This window comes from Giraffa tippelskirchi, chromosome 10 (assembly GCF_054371585.1).
Source record: "Giraffa tippelskirchi isolate mGirTip1 chromosome 10, T2T-mGirTip1v1.2.pri, whole genome shotgun sequence".
In the NCBI taxonomy this organism is placed as follows: domain Eukaryota; kingdom Metazoa; phylum Chordata; class Mammalia; order Artiodactyla; family Giraffidae; genus Giraffa; species Giraffa tippelskirchi.
The window spans coordinates 151,076,519-151,094,334 of NC_137284.1; the positions used below are offsets into that span (position 1 = coordinate 151,076,519).

The 17,816-nt window shown below is 37.4% G+C and overlaps 1 long non-coding RNA gene across 1 annotated transcript in view; it reads left to right on the forward strand.

Moving 5' to 3' along the window:
- LOC145523743 (uncharacterized) overlaps positions 1 to 17,816 on the forward strand; it is a 237,653-nt gene that overhangs the window by 23,314 nt on the left and 196,523 nt on the right. The window contains exons 3-4 of the long non-coding RNA XR_014066865.1: positions 10,913 to 10,970; positions 13,644 to 13,749. This is a non-coding gene — a long non-coding RNA (uncharacterized LOC145523743). The remainder of the gene's footprint in view (positions 1 to 10,912; positions 10,971 to 13,643; positions 13,750 to 17,816) is intronic.

Consider the following 17,816-nt stretch of genomic DNA (forward strand, 5'->3'; position numbering starts at 1 on the left):
TTTCAGATGCTCTCATCACTACACCCGCAACAGTAACTATGCTCAGTTCAGTCGCTCAGTCGTGTCTGACTCTTTGCAACCCCATGGACTGCAGCACACCAGGCCTCCCTGTCCATCACCAACTCCCGGAGTTTACTCAAACTCATCTGCATTGAGTCATTGATGCCATCCAACCATCTCATCCTCTGTCATCCCCTTCTTCTCCTGCCTTCAATCTTTCTGAGCGTCAGGGTCTTTTCAAATAAGTCAGCTCTTTGCATTATAACTATGTAAGGAGATGGATATGTTACTTAGCTTGACTGTAGTAATCATTTCACTATATATATCAAAACATCATATTTCACACTTTAAAATTATATTAAAATTAAATGAACAATGGGAAAAAGTATTCTTCTTGCATTCATATTGAAGGAGAACCCCTGGTATTCTGAATATCATAGACCATGACTAAGCCTTGACTACCTATGGAGGGACAGGATTAAGAAGAGGGACCATGTTTTTCCAATACTACTTCCCCGTCCATTTTTGTTCATAAAGCAGGGTGAAACCAAATGTCTAGGAGAATGATTTCCAGACTTCTTTACCAGCTGCCTGAAATGTTATCCTCAATAACACTCTGATAAGAGTCTCTTTGGCATCATATAGCTGCTGTGTTCCCAACAAACTGGGCTTCCTGCAGCATTAACTTTGCTTAAATAAACAGGTTAGCATTGGCACCTGAGGCACAGAATATCACGGAACATATGGGTAATCAGCAAAGCATGTTACTTAGTAAATAAGTAGCACTCAAAGATGGAAATAGAACAGAGAGAAAAGTAGAAAATAAAAATATTAGGTAGATAGATGTGCATTTATATGTATATCTATATCAACATATATCAATATCTTCATATATTTAGGAGATAAGAAAGGAAAAATAGTTTTTCTCTTTTCCTCTAATGACAAGGAAGTGGTCCAGATGTGTGCATTCATCTCTGATTTGAATGAAAGATGTGAATATATTTTCAGGAATAAAGCGTATTTTATCTCAAAGAGCACTGCCTTATCATTCATACATTTATACTAGGGAAAATGCATCAAACTTCCACTTAAAATTCAGTATATGTGGTAGAAATTGTAGAATTGATCATCAGAATCTTCAGCAGATTGTAAATTTTTCATTTGAATTGGTACACTCTATTTCTGGTCATTATAGCCATCTCCTCTTCTCTGCCAGTTTTATTTTTTAACAGGAAAAAGGTTGGTGGAGAAATAGCTGAGTGAATTACTCATTCAGAAAGAATGTCTACTAGGCAGATTTTATTACGAACACATCTATAAGGTCATATCATAGAACAGAGATCAGTGTCCCAAAGCAAGAGTTTCTGTGACCAAGAATACAAATATCTTTGGAAGGCCTGATTCTCTAAAAATATTGTTTTTTCATTTATTGACAGTTCACATGTTATCACTGACAATTTTGTCAATGGTCCAAGTGATGAAAAAAGTGCACTGTCATTGTATCTCACCACAAAACCAAGCACTTGTCAGATATTCAATACAAACTTGAATGAGAAATATCCTTATCAGAAAATATTTTTAGTGAAATAGATAAAAGTGAAACCACATAAATTGTGTTAAAACAAAAACAAAACTGACTACCATTGGTCTACTTCAGGGCTTCCCTGGTGGCTCAGATGGTAAGAATCCGCCTGCAATGTGGGAGACCTGGGTTCAATCCCTGGGTTGGGAAGATCCCCTGGAGAAGGGAACAGCTACCCACTCCAGTATTCTCACTTGGAGAATTCCATGGACAGAAGAGCCTAGCAGGCTACAGTCCATGGGATCGCAAAGGTATACTTCAGGGCTTCCCTGATGACTTGAAGGATAAAGAATCCACCTGCAATGCAGGAGATGTGGGTTCGATCCCTGAATCGGGAATATCTCCTGGAGAAGGAAATAGCAGCCCACTCCACTATTCTTGCTGAAAAATCTCAGGACAGAAGAGGCTGGCAGGCTATTGTCCAAAGGGTCACAAAGAGTAGGACATGACTGAGCATGAGCACAATCAGGCATGGTATACTTCAACAAGATACAAGCGGAAGATGTTTGAGTATAGTTTGCAGGAAAATTGTGCTTTCTAGTAAAAGGTGCAAATACAACTAGAACTGTGCCTTTAGCCCTTCCTCCCAGTTTGAAGACCTGTGCTGCATCATCTTGTGACTATAAATAAAAAGTTGAAAAATTGCAGAGAAGTCAGTCCTGACATTTTTGAGCTGCTGAACCAAAGAGAGAGATCCCCTAACTTTAGAGAGTCTGAAATGTGAGAAAAATAAGACTTATATTTTAATGCCACTATTAGGCTTTATCTTGCTTATACTTGAATGCATTTCTGATTGATACAGTGACATATGGAGTGAACAAAAGTTGCCAGTTCAATTGAACACATTGAAAACGTATTAAAGAGGGAAGAGATTTTTGATAAAGCAGCATCTTAAAAGACCAGAAAGGACAGAACTAAATAACAGTTTCTTTTTTTTTTTTTAAAGAAAATAATGAACTAAAAGGATAATGGAATAGACATCCCTGATCTTCAGGATTTTTGGCTTCAGGTTCATCAACTGTAAAATGAAAAGGGCTCAGAATAAATGACCTTCCAAGTTCCCTTTATTTCTATAACTCTGTGATTATAATAATAGCTCTATTCTTTCTCTGAGCCTGGAAGTTGTGTAAACATAGGGGCATTGATTCTTGGATGTGAAGAAGAAAGCGTATATGGCCTCAGTTTTCTCCATAAAATCAATGCAGGTTGAATAGAGGGATCGCTGAGTGCCGGTGAAGGTCAGATTGAAGTTGTATAACATGAATTATTCATGCATTAAGACTGTAGTGTTATGGTCTTCCTCCAAAAGCACTCTTCAAGGAAGACCAGAAGTAGAGGGGTGAATTGCATAGGGGATTCTCTGACAAACGTGGGTGTAAAAAAATCAAAGTGCAGGATGGAAGGATATGTGTACAACAAAAATAAAATATCAGAATTGTCTATAAGTAATGTCTATAGTTTTTTTAAAAAGCAAATTATTTGACACTTGAGAATATCAAAAGTAAGAAAAGTTTATTATATATATTTTACAGTTCTTTTTAAGCATTAAGATGAATGAGGAAAGGATAGGTAGCATAGTATTTACAGATTTTATTTATTTAACAAGTATTTATTTATTTAACAAGTATCTACATTGCTTACCAAAGCACAATGATATTGACAAGAAGAATGCAAAGATAATTGATTCTGTTTTATTTCTCTTTTCTCCACTAAAGAAAATTTTCAAAAAAAAAAGAGTTTAAATTCTTTATCGACAACAAATAATCAAATAGCAGGATCATACAAAATATACCGACAGTGTTTAATCACTTCGTTACTCCGTTTTCTAAGTCCAGGTTCAGTATTTGGGAAGAGTCTGAGGTTTTAAAGGTGGGTTCTCAGAATCTCTTGAAATCTGAGAGATTATGGTAAATGGAAGTACTGTTTTAATACTGGAACTAATTGAATGTTCTAATTTGTAAAATGATAAACTCAAATTGGAAGTCTTAACAAAATCATCAAACTCTATCCGGAAAATGCAAATTAGGAAAACTTGAGATCAATATCCACCAAAATTACACAACGTATTACCCTATAAATGAGGTGAAAGCAGATGGAAAGTGAAGAAGTGAAGATGAAGAGCCGTCATGGGCTCACTAAGAACAAGTCATGTCAAACTAATCCATTTATATTTTCCTGATACAAACTCTACTCGATTGATGCACAGTTAGTGTAGTGGTATAAAGCAGGATCTTCAAATTCTGCTGGATTGGTAAATTAGCATTAATCCAGATATTTGGCTAAGATTTATTGAGGGTATGCTCTGTGAGAACATAGTGCTAATTCTGAAGTGTGAAAATGTTAGTCGTCCAGTCACGTCTGACACTTTGCAACCCAATGAACTATAGCCAGCAAGGCTCCTCTGTTCATGGAATTCTCTAGGCAAGAAGAATACTGGAGTGGGTAGCCATTCCTTTCTGCAGGGGATCTTCCCAACCCAGAGACTGAACCTGGGTCTCCTGCATTGCATGCAGATTTTTTACTGTCTGAGCCACCAGGGAAGCCCTCAAAACAGAAACCAGTGAAATTGGTACTTTGCCAGGCTCCTCTGTCCATGGAATTCTCCAGGCAAGAATACTGGAGTGGGTAGCCATTCCCTTCTCCAGGGAATCTTCTCAACTCAGGGACTGAACCCAGGTCTCCCACATTGCAGGCAGATTCTTTACCATCTAAGCCACCAGCGCTAGTTTTGAGTAGTAACTCATATCACCAATTCTGCCTTTAACATTTTACTACACTGTAAAGATAACTACATGCAGAAAGCACTAAATATTGTGAATTTTTTCTGAAGATGTAGACTGTTACTATAAGGAATAGAAGATTAACTTTGATTGGAGTAATTATGAAAGGCTGTAAAGTGGTCAGTAGTATAGAAAACTGAATTTTGAAGAAAAGGACCTACCACTATTTATTATTACTACTATTTCTAGCACCATCTGTTGCTACTGTTTGAATTATGGGCCCCAACCTATTGTCCCCAGCCCATAAATGCCATGTCTAAAGGCCCCACAGGTGTGCTTTCAGGTGATGAATCCACTTTGCTCTTCAGGTCCTGTGAGTTGAATGTCAGTCCTTGTACTTGTTGTGGCCTCTGGAAGAGGCTAAGGGTCAGTGGCTAAGTCATCTTTAAAGACTAGGATGGCTATAATGACCTGAAAAACAGGAGACTTTGGGGGAAAATCCACCCAGAATAGAATTGCTTGCTTGTTACTAATAGCTTTGAAGGGCGCTTTCAGGACAGGGCAGGATCTGCTGCAGGGAAAGCTGAATGCTTGATGAAATTATAATTTGAAAACTCTGACAAGTTATTCTGAAAAACATGTTTCTTATTTAAAGAGTATCACATAACTTTATTCAAATGGACCAAAGAGACCAATTACCCTCTGATTAGAAGGATCAACTCAAGACAGCATAAGTTGCTATTAATAGAATGCTCCATGTTTTGATTCAACTGAAGCCACAGGGGTGTCTAAAGGACATGGCCCATGGAACTGTACTCTTTATCCCATCTCAGTAGGAAGAGGGTTTCAAGAAAGTTGACAGCACCATTGGTGGGTCTCCCTAGGAAGGGCCCATTTTGGAAGGCAGCATGGCTGAGGGGTTGAGCTTGATTTTTATGTAGAGAAGACAAGTGTGGTTATACTGACTATGTCATCAACTCTCTTGCTATACTAAAAAAAAATTACTGGGATCCTAGGACTCTGTTTGAAACCACATAGGGATGGGAACAATCAGACCACTTAGCAAAAGTAATATTAGGGGACAGTGTAAATGATTCAGAGGACAAGAAGTAAAGGATCGGGGGTGGGGAGAGGGTGGGGAGAAGGCAGTGGCAAGTCCTTGCTGAACTGATCTCCCTAAGTATGAATTGGCTTATGTTCCTCATCGGTAGGTAGTACACAGTTTATACCAGTGGAGATAGGATGTGGAGTTATAGATTAAGCTTAAGCTTCTTCTTTGGTGTGTCTTTCACAGATTGTAGGCTCCTTAGCTCAGCACTATACTTACTCATAAATTCAGACTCTGAAACTTTTTGGAAGGTGTCATATCATGTCTTTAGGAGAAAATTTGATTTTGTGTGTGTGTGTGTGTAAAGGAGGTGAATCCTGATAAGGTTCCTTGTTTTTCTTTGTGAACACACACACACAAACACACACACACACACACACACACACTCCTAGTCCATCCTTTCCTTTTGAGAATCTCTGCTTTTTGCAGAGTGTTAGGTCAAATGCCTTGTGTATCTAAGGGTCAGTTTAGTTCAGTTCAGTCGCTCAGTCGTGTCCGACTCTTTGCGACCCCATCGACCGCAGCACACCAGGCCTCCCTGTCCATCACCAACTCCCGGAGTTCACCCAAACCCATGTCCATCAAGTCAGTGATGCCATCCAACCATCTCATCCTCTGTCGTCCGCTCCTCCTGCCTTCAATCTTTCCCAGCATCAGGGTCTTTTCCAATGAGTCGGTTCTTGGCATCAGGTGGCCAAAGTATTGGAATTTTAGCTTCAGCATCAGTCCTTCCAATGAATATTCAGGACTGATTTCCTTTAGGATGGACTGGCTGGATCTCCTTGCAGTCCAAGAGACTCTCAAGAGTCTTCTCCAACACCACAGTTCAAAAGCATCAATTCTTCGGCACTCAGCTTTCTTTATAGTCCAACTCTCACATCTATACGTGATTACTGGAAAAACCATAGCTTTGACCAGACAGACCTTTATTGACAAAGTGATGTCTCTTCTTTTTAATATGCTGTCTAGGTTGGTCATAGCTTTTCTTCTAAGGAGCAAGTGCTTTTAATTTCATGGCTGCAGTCACCATCTATAGTGATTTTGGAGCACAAGAAAATAATCTCTCACTGTTTCCGTTGTTTCCCCACCTATCTACCATGGAATGATGGGACCAGATGCCATGATCTTAGTTTTCTGAATGTTGAGCTTTAAGCCAACTTTTTTCATTCTCCTCTTTCACTTTCATTAGCTCACATACCATTCTGATTTTCATTTTCTTCTTTTCTTGTTTTGGGAAATGTCTCTTATTTTCTTGTAATAAACTTATTGTGTGTGCATGCTCAGTTATTTAGTCATGTCCAACTCTGCGATCCTATGGACTGTAGGTCTCCAGGATCCTCTGTCCATGAGATTTTCCAGGCAAGAATGCTGGAGTGGATTGCCATTTCCTTCTCCAGGAGATCTTCCCAACTCAGGGAGTGAACCCACATCTCCTGTGTCTCCTGCATGGGCAGGCAGGTTTTTACTACTGTACTACTTGGAACGCCGATGCACTTATTAGGAGATTTGTAATATTTATTTTTAGCAGTTTTGTACTGATAGGATTTTTTTTTTTCAGAATAACTATTCCAACATGCTGCTGCAAGAGGCAACCTCTAATACATTATTTAAAGTAGTTTTATTGAAGTGTAAGATACATGTAAAATACATTTATATTACATACATGCAGAAAAATGTACATGTCGTAAGTGTACTACTAAATGAAAAGTCAAAAAATGAACTTAACCATGTGAGATCACCCAGATCAGTTACTGGAACATTAGTAGCCTCCAGAATTTCACTTCTTGCCCCTTATAACCACAACCTTCTCCTTCTACCCAAAGATCACTAGAGAATTGGTTTCTAACACTATGGATGAGTTTTTCCATGAATTTGAATGTGATCATACTGTATGAATTATATTGCGCTTGGACTTTTTTCAGTACTTAGTTTACAAGAATTATTCATTTTGTTCCATGTGGCTGTATTCATTAATTTGCACTGCTGTTGTTCTATTATATGAATATATTTATTCACAGTGTATCTACTTTACTACTGCTAAAGGGCATTTGAGTCGTTCTGAGTTTTTATCATTTAAAGTAATGCTGCTATGAGCATCGTTTACATGACATTTGGACATGTGTGCGAGTGTATTTCTGTAAGGAATTACCTAAAAAGAAATGTGAAAATACTGAGTCATAAGGTATCTGCTGTTTGGTGTTAGTAGGTAATGCCAAACAATTTCCCTAAATGTTTATATAAATTCACAGTGTGATCTGAAATAAAAGAGTTCCTTTGACTTCATATTTGCCAATACTTAGTGATTCAGTTAAAATATTTTTTAGCTAACTTATTGGGTGTGTATTGGTATCCTACTACATTTATAATGTGCATTTCCCTGATGTCTAAATAAATTGAACAATTTTCACTAGTTTATTGGATGTTTCATATTGCCTTTTGTAAGTTTCTAATTTAAGTGATTTGCTCATTTGTTGTTGTTTTCCCCTTACTTAGTGATTTATATATACACAGGTAGAGGGTTTTGTTCTACTTGTTATTTTTTCTTTTTATTTGATGACTTTTTACAAGCATACATTGTTATTAATATAGTCTGTTTTATCAGACTTCATAGTTAGTGCCTTTCGGTTTAAGAACTTACCCCATTCCTATGGCATGACAATATCTTATCACCTAGATTCTAGTTTTATCTTTTTGTGATCATATATAACATTGATCTGATATTGATTTCTATACATGTAAATTTCCTTCTTTAGTGGTTTGCTGAGTTGGTGATGGACAGGGAGGCCTGGCGTGCTGCGATTCATGGGGTCACAAAGAGTCGGACATGACCGAGTGACTGAACTAACTGAACTGAATAATTTATCTTTGTTTTTGACATGAATTGATGTTTGATATTTATCACTTTTTTTGCACTTACTTGGGTGATCACATTTTTTCTCCTTTATTCTCATAATGTTGCAAACTACAGTGAGTTTTTTAAATATTAAAACTCCATTCTATTCTTGGAGTAAATCCAACATTGGTTATAATGTATATTCTTGTATTGATGGATTTGATTTCCTGGTATTTTCTTTAATATTTCTATCTATGTTCAATTAACTCTTTGTATCCAGATTTTGCTGAAATTTTAAAATAAATTGAGAAATATTCCCTTCTTTATTATTTTTTTCTCGGAAGAGTTTGTGCAGGAATTGAACTATGCCTGTAAATAGAATTCACTGATTAAGTAATTGTGGCCTAGAATTTTCTTTGTGGAAATTTTATAGTTATGAAATCAATCTGTTAAACAAATATTGGACTGTTTCAATTTCCTATTTTGGGGCTAGGGTCTTTAAATTTTATTTTCTTGGAATTTTCTCATTTTATCTAAAATTTCAAAATTTTTGGAATATATTGATATTATTATACATACAGCCTCCATTTGTTTTCTAATGTCTACAGATGCTGGTGATATTTACATCCTTAATTTTTGTTGCTTTCTTTTCTCTTTAAAGTTTTGCTAAAAGTTTTAAAATTTTAAAATTCTTTTTAAAACACCAAATTTTGCTTTTGTTGATAGACTCTTTTGAAATGGTTTTAATGATTTCATTGATGCTTTCTTTTATTATTTTCTTCTTTCTTTGGAGGGAATTTAACTTATTTAACATTTTCGAATTTCCTGAGATGAATAATTGAAGTTTTTGATTATCTATTGCCTTATAACCAGTTACTCCAAAACTTAGTGGCTTGAAAAAACAGTTAATTGTCACTGCTTATTGGTCTATTAGTTGGCAGGGCTTAACTGGGGTCTTTTGTGCCACTACAGATAGCACCTGAAGGGTTATCTGGGAGGGTCATTTAAGTATCTTCTTGATTTACATGTCTGACAATTCATATTGGGATGGTTGGAGCAGTAGGGGGCTTGTCATACATCACCCTTGCCCCACACTGCCTCTTCATTGTAGTTGCCTTGGGCTTGCTCACAGCATGGTGGTCTCAAGATGAACTTTTTACACAGTGGCTGGCTTGCGTCAGAGTGAGCAAGCTAAAAGAGACAGATGGAAGAGTTCTAGGAGAGCATGTAGAAGCATGCTCTCTTAAGACTTTTCTCGTAAAAAGGAAAAGTAGAAGCTAAAAGATTTTCTATGACCTGAGTTCAGAAATTATGCACATTCACATTTGCTGCATTCTGCTGGTGAAAAGCGAGCCAAAGGGCAAGGTTAAATTCAAGGGCAGGGACCACACAAACTTGTGAATATCAGGTAGCATTTGTTTCATCGTGGGGCCATCTCTGGATTAAGGCTAACACACTTTGTTTAGTAAGTACATTTTCTAATGTGTTTATTAAAAGACATAAATTTCTTTATAAGCACAGCCTTTTCTACATTCTTCAAGTCTGATATACTGAATTTGCATAAGCATTCAGTTAAAAATACTTTCTAATTTCCATTGTGGTTTCTGCCATAACTCACAGGTTATTTAGAAATGTGCTTGTTAACTTCTAAATATATGGAGATTTATAATGCCTTATTTTTTGTTGATGTCTAACCTATTTCTCTGTGATCAGAGAACACGGCCTATATAATTTAAATTCTTTGTTTAAAATCTCAGAAGTTGTTGATTATCATTAATATTCATGTGTATTTAAAAAGAATGTGTATTTGGCAATTTATAAATGAGTCACTATATATAATTTAGTTGAATTTTGTGAATCATGCTATTCAAATCTTTTCTATCACTACTGAAATTTTGTTTCACTAAAAGGTCTCCCGATATCATATCATGGTTTATTTAATCATTTTCCTCTTATGTTAGTTTTTGGTTTATATTTTCTGAATCATATTCGGTAATGCAAATTTAGAACTATTTTCTCTTCCTATTAATTAAAACCTTTATCTTTAGGAAGTGTTCTCTTTATCTCTAGCAATGCCTTTTGCTTTATCTCCAGAGACCTCATGCTGAGATTGGTTTATCCAGGGGTGGACAGAGACTAAATCCATTTGCCAATCACCTGCCTCTGTCTCATCACTCTGTATGCTTTTCCCATTTATTCCTGCTCAGTGTTACCTACACTTGTTGAGCAAATTATTTTCAGCTCTCTTTCTCACTTTTGAAGGTATTTTGAAAAATAAACCTTTCCTACATACTTCAAAAATCAGATCATGTTTTATTTTATTTTTTAAAAAGTTTATTTTACAGAAACATGGTTGATTTACAGTGTGTTCATGTCTACTGTACAGTGAAGTGATTCAGTTATATATACTTATATACATATAAACCATAATGGGAAAGAACATGAAAAATTACATATATATTCCATTTATAAAATATATGATATTTCCTTGTGCTATACAGTAGGACCTTGTTGTGTATTCACTCTATATATAATTGTTTGCATCTGCTAATCCCAAAGCCCCAATCCATCCCTTCCCCACCCTCCCTCCCCCTTGGCAATGGCAAGTCTGTTCTCTACAGATCATATATTTTAAATGATTGAAAACATTTTTATTTGCCTCTTAACAGGTTAAATATTCACCTGAAAATTCTCTTTAAATGAGTTTTCCCTTCAAAGGTAGAAAAGGTAATTTTCTATCTACTTTTATTTCAATAAACATATGGTTTGAATTAAAGTATTATAAATTAGACATATGCCTTCTCAAAGGAATTAACTCAGACTGAAACTATGGACCCACAATCCACAATCTGAAACTGCAATGAACCATGTTTACCTGGTGAAGGAAGTATTAAGCCCAGGTATTGCTTTTCCACAACTAGATTGTGAATAGAGTAATTATCAAAAATGAAAAATGAAACCAAATAAAACTCAAAACACCAAGTCCTAATGATTTGCCTAATACTCCTGATAAACATGAAATTATGAAGTCATAAGAAAGCAGCCATTTCATTCCTGGTCCATGAGTTTCAGAGCTTATATGATCTTGAATATATTACGTCCATAGTCTATTTTTTTTTTTTGTGGTATTTCCTAATTGGGTGGTAGAAGATGCTGCTGTCATTTGAAATATGTTTCTATAGCATCCCAGAAAACTTAGTATATTTCAAGGATTTGTGAGCTCACATATTTTTAATAGGCAATTGTACACCTTTAACTTTATTTTCTTCTCCTCACCATAAATATCAGATGCTATAATTAAGGAAAGGCATAAAGCTGGAGTGCAAAATAGATGGTGTGTCTCCCCAAAGTACAACTTTGAAAGAAAAAAAAAAATCCTTGTAAAGCAACAGGAACGTACTCTGTGATTATGTGCTCTGGGGCAGTTACACAGCAAGCAGGATGGGGATTACAAATTTGCTTGCTCTGGCAGGAAGGATATGCCTATTAACAGAAACCAGCTGTTTGGAAAAAATGCCATGTCCAGAGTAGGGAAAGGATGTCTTAATTTAGCTCTGGGCCACATTTATTACTGCTGAAAAAAATTACAGCAACTATCTACTCTATTCAATTAATGACATTCTTGCAAATTGATGTAACACAAAGAAAATATTAAGAATAGTTCATCTAAAGTAAATCAATGTCTATGGTTTAGCAACTTCTTTGTTTCACCACACGATGTCTCTAGGCTTTCTAACTTGTTATTTTTCATCCAGGCCTATGCAAGGAGGGAATTTAATCAACTCAGTAGAAAATGTTTGCGCTTTTCTTCTTGGAGTGATCAACAGACTGGAGAGGTCACTTAGAGCCCTCACAGAGCATTCAGAGGACATGAGAATTGCATTTAGGGTTCCCCGAGCATCGAATCTATTTTCTCGCTCGATGGCATTTGTGCAAATAACTGCTCTCTTCCTAAATTTGAGTGAAGTCATGTAGTGGCTTTTAAAACTATGGTTTTTGGAGATATTTAACTCAAAGATATATAACAAAATGAACATAGATAGAAAAGGTCTAATTGGAATATGTAGAGTCCGGATGAAAAGCTCTTATTTGAAGCTCTGAGATGTCGGCTTTTCCACAATGATCTCTATTTATTTTGGCATCTAAGACTTCCCTGTAGCTCAGATGGTAAAGAATCTGCCTGCAATTCGGGAGACCCAGGTTCGATCCCTCAGTCAGGAAGATTCCCTGGAGAAGGAAATGGCAACCCACTCCAGTATTCTTGCCTGGAGAATTCCATGGACAGAGGACCCTGGTGGGCTCCATAGTCCATGGAGTCGCAAAGAGTCAGACATGATTGAGTGATTAACACACATAATGTGAGGATTTTTATTGAGAACTTATTAATGGCTGAATTATATAGTAAGGACAGTTTATACAACTTTAATAAGATAGATTTCTTTTTGCAACTCAGTTGAGGTGAATGATCAGTGATTACAAACCTAACTGATAAACATTGTGTAGATAGAGTATAATAAGAGCAAAGAAAAACAGCACTTAAAAAAAAGACACTTGACTCAGGCTTGCAGTGGCGTATGTGTGTGTGCGGGCATGCACATGTGTGCGGACACACATGTGTGCTTGCAGCACATGTGTATTCTTCCACAGGAAGTAAACACTGAAATCAAGTTTGAACTATTAATTGAATTTATTCAACTTAATCTGGTGGATAATACAGGGAAAGGAATTCTAGAACAAAGAACAGCATGGGCAGAGATTTCTGAAGACCTGAGCTTCAGAGCTCCTTCAAAGAGTTTGAAATGACTGAGGCAGAATGAAGCCAGGAGGTGTGCAGAGGTTTAATCCAGCAGGGCTTTGTGAGCAGTGTCAAGAGGTTTGAATGTTATCCTAAAGACTGGGAAAACCCTGAAGGATTTTAAGCAAAAACATAAGATTTAAGAATATATATAGCAACCCTCCTTCTCTCTCAGGCTACTCCTCAGCTTAGGTGGTCAGAACTTAGGTGAAGCTTGGACCTCACAAGATCCTGGAGGTCAAGGACTCATCTGTTGAACACTAAGTATCCAGTGGTGGTGGTGGTTTAGTTGCTAAGTCGTGTCCAACTCTTTGCGACCCCATGGACTGTAGCCTGCCAGGCTCCTCTGTCCATGGGATTTCCCAGGCAAGAATTCTGGAGTGGGTTGCCATCTCCTTCTCCAGGGGATCTTCCCCGCCTCGGGATCAAACCTGGATCTCCTGCAGTACAGGCAGATTCTTTACTGACTGAGGCACCAGGGAAGCCTTAAGTATCCAGATCTGAGGTCATTTGCTGGAACTCTGGATGAGTTTGGAAAATGTTTTTTGAATGGCTAAATAAATATATGAATAAAATACCTATGAATAATTACCTCTCTTCTCCAGACTTAATAAAGAAGTTGAACTGTTGCCTGATCTTGACCTCTGTCTACTATTTAGTTTGCCCCGTGCCTCAGTACTGTCCATGAACAAGCTCTCAAATATCTCAAAGGTTGGTTTTTATCAGTTGTTTATTTAGCTTATTACAAAGAACATTACTGAAATTACACCGTGCATGTCACTGTGCCGGATGCAGTGGTCATGTAAAGACAACAACGCTAGGTCTTTATCACTAAGCAGCTGGTAATCTCACCTCTTTTCTCCTATAAACATCATTTTTCTAAATTTTTTGTCTTCCTTTTTATATTCAAATGGAATTTTCATTGTATCAGGTTAATTAGGAGCTATCATCTTTATTAAATATGTCATTGTATTAATTTTTGGTATGATTTTATTCTCATATGTTCACCAACTCTGCATGTTAATTAAAAAGCATTCCCTTGTAAGTTTATAAATAAGTCAGTCATTTAAAACTTGGTTGTATTTTGCCATCCCTAGCATATCATGGTGCACTCAGTTTCATTATCTGTATCATTAAAATTTGAGTTTTAACAGATGGCATCTGGTAATCCTGCAACTGCAGAGAGAAATGCATATTTTTTTTTGACACTTTAATATACACAGACTTGGTTCGCTTTATACATTATTAAGCTGATGTTATTCTACAATCTTGGGCTTACCTGGTGGCTCAGTGGTAAAGAATCTGATTGCCAAGCAAGAGATGTGGGTTCGATCGCTGATTTGGGAAGATGCCCTGGAGAAGGAAATGGCCATCCACTCCAGTATTCTTGCCTAGGAAACCCTATGGACAGAGGAGCCTGGTGGGCTATAGGTCATGGAGTCGCAAAAGAGTCAGACACGACTTAGCAACTAAACAGCAACAACAACTTCTACAATATTAACTTCTGTTCTAGTCATTTTGGATTTGTTTTCCACAATACAATTTTCTTAACTGCTCTGTAGACTCATAATTTTGAAAGTGACTGCGATTCTTATAATCTTGAATAGATACTTTGGTATCTTCTAATTGGAGAAGGCAATGGCACCCCACAACAGTACTCTTGCCTGGAAAATCCCATGGATGGAGGAGCCTGGTGGGCTGCAGTCCATGGGGTCGCTAAGAGTCGGACGCGACTGAGCGACTTCACTTTCACTTTTCCCTTTCATGCACTGGAGAAGGAAATGGCAACCCACTCCAGTGTTCTTGCCTGGAGAATCCCAGGGACGGCGGAGCCTGGTGGGCTGCCGTCTATGGGGTCGCACAGAGTCGGACACGACTGAAGCGGCTTAGCAGCAGCAGCATACAGATTAATTGTACTAGGGCTTGCCTCATAGCTCAGTTGGTAAAGAATCTGCCTACAGTGCAGGAGACCTGTGTTCAATCCCTGGGTTGGGATGATCCCCTGGAGAAGGAAATGGCAACCCACTCCAGTATCCTTGCCTGGAAAATCCCATGGAAAGAGGAGGGTGGTGGGCTGCAGTCCATGAGGTCGCAAAGAGTTGGGTGTGACTAAGCGACTAACACTTCAAAAAGAAAAAATAGTGTTAAATGCATAGATATGGAAATTGTGCATTAACAGTGAAATATTAGAACAATGGAATGCTTATAATCAATTGTTTTGATGCTTTCATTTTGGATGCACAAGGTCGAAAATAGCATGGAAATCTATAGTTTAAATTTACCTTGAAAGCTAACACTTTTAAGGCACAATACTTGGAAAATGCAAAATTTCCATTTTCTAGATTGATACATTATTGTAGAAATTATAGTAAATGTACTAGACTGTACATTGTAGGATTACTACCCCATTACTGTGAATTTTTGAATGTTGAATGCTTATTTTGCCCATTTCAGTAATTTTTTTTTTGCATTCATTTTCTTTACAAGTAAGAGAAAAGAAACATTTAAATCTGTAAGAAAATTACATGGTACATTCAGAGTTCTCAATTTGGGGGCCAAATTGAAGTTTTTTTAGCTATGCCATTAAATAAGCATTAAGCACATTTTATGAATTGAAAAAGAGAGAGTCCAAAACTTTCTGTGCTTGAATGATATCTAGAAGAGTATTTTCTGGGTGATGAATCCTGATGAGCTTCATATATGGATAGTAAGTTGCCAAGAGCATTTAAGAGTCTGGAGTTGGCCATCTTGTTCTGAGCTAGAGCACAGGCATTTCCTTGTTTTAAAGGTTAGTCTTTTGATGATGTTGGAGAGGACAGTGAAGGATCTCAGGGAAATTGAGGAGCCTCCTCTTTAGTAGACCTACATCTTGCCTCTCTGTTGAATTCTTTGCTTTCCCGCTACAGTACCTGAACCAACAATGAAGGGATGAAGGCAACTGATATGAATTAATGGATTATCGGGGCTTTCCAGGTAGCATAGTGGTAAAGAATCTGCCTGCCAATACAAGAGACACAAGAGACGTAGTTTCGATCCCTGGTTCAGGAAGGTCCCCTTGAGTAGGAAATTGCAATCCATTCCAGTATTCTTGCCTGGAAAATTCTATGGACAGAGGAGCCTGGCAGGATAATGGATAATCAAGTGTCAATCTCTGTTGCTTTATAAACATCACCTTCTTGAATCAGCTAAGTGAAGTAGGTTTAATGTCCATTTTGAAGAAACTGGAGTCTCTAGGAATGATGCAATTTACCAAAAGTCACAAAAGGAGTTAGTAGAGGGTATAGTAAATTTAAGGCTTCCCAGGTGGTGGTAGTGGTAAAGAACCTCCCTGCTAATGCAGGAGACATAAGAGACATGGGTTCAATCCACAGCCCATGCCTTCAATCATGGCATTCACAGTTTCTCTCTTGATCCCATCTCTTTTGAAGTAGGCACACGCTCTCCATTTTGCATTCCTCCCCATCATAATCAAGTGATTCCATAGCATAGTCATGAAATTATCTCAGCATTAAAGTCTTCTCCCAGAGGGAATCTGCACTCCAGTTCTTGGTCAGTTGTCAGCACATTTACCCCAAGTCTCTGAGTTGATTTTATGGGGCTACTGATAGAGGGTGGCATCTCACCCCTCCTTTGCCACATTTTTAAGGCTTGGGATGTTTTTTTTACAGCTCTGTCTACATCCCTTCTCTCCTAAATTTCTGATGCAATTCTCCATGTAAGGGAGAAGTCCCACCATAGGGAGCCACTATGTGATCTGTCAGTGTGGCTATGTGCATCCCTCAGGTGTATTAGAACTGAATAAAAAAATAAAACGGTTAAAAACACTTTTTCATTGTGCGAGAACTGGATAAGTAGTCTTGATTCAGTTGCATTAAGAAGATCAATCATCAGATAATGACATGACGCACTTTTCTCAAACAACAGCCTCACTTGCTGATGTAATATAATTCCTGGGCAGCTTCAGCCTTTAAATGATTGACCCTCTCTTCACAGCTATTGCTCAATTCCTCCCAGGGACTGGGTGTTAAGCTTTCTCTGTGATTATTTCTCTGCTTATGTTACCTCTCTGGAAGCCAAATACTGTTATTCTTTGATGCAGGAAAATGTAAAATCAGAAATGTGATCCTTCCTTTAAAAAAATCAGCTAGGCAATTTCCTGGGCTGGGGGTGGAGGGGAATACTTGTCCATTCAGTGTCTATCTTTTAAATAGCTTTTGAATACTTCTAAGAATACTGAAATCTTGACCTAGTAAATTAGACAAAAAAGCATTAGTTGAGTACTAATCTTTGAAGTAAATTTCCTAAACAAGTTTAAGCTTGACTGTACTCTGCCTTTGGGATGGTGATGGTTTCTCTGCTGTGTTTACCTGCCGGTCAGTGTGAAGAGGTAAGGACACACCTAGTGTCACTTTCCTCAGCTGAAATGTAAGGTCTTAGTATTTCAAACTCATTGCAAGTTTGTGAAACACATTTCAGGTAAACTCAGGAAAATTTTAGAGCCTGACAGTGGGGGAGGAAGTGATAATTTACAGTTTGCTCTTATGGTTAGGAAACACAGAATCAACTTAAATGAATTTATTGTTTTTAAATCATTACCCCATTTCTAAGCCAATTTCTTTATTGTGAATGCCTATGAAAATCTTAGTAAAATTTCTAATGTTTGCAAGCAGACTGATTTCTTGTCTTCAGGCTGCAGACATTTAGAATAAACTTGAAATGCTTCTGACAGTTTCAAATCCAAATTGTAGCATACAACTTGATTCATATTTTAACACGTA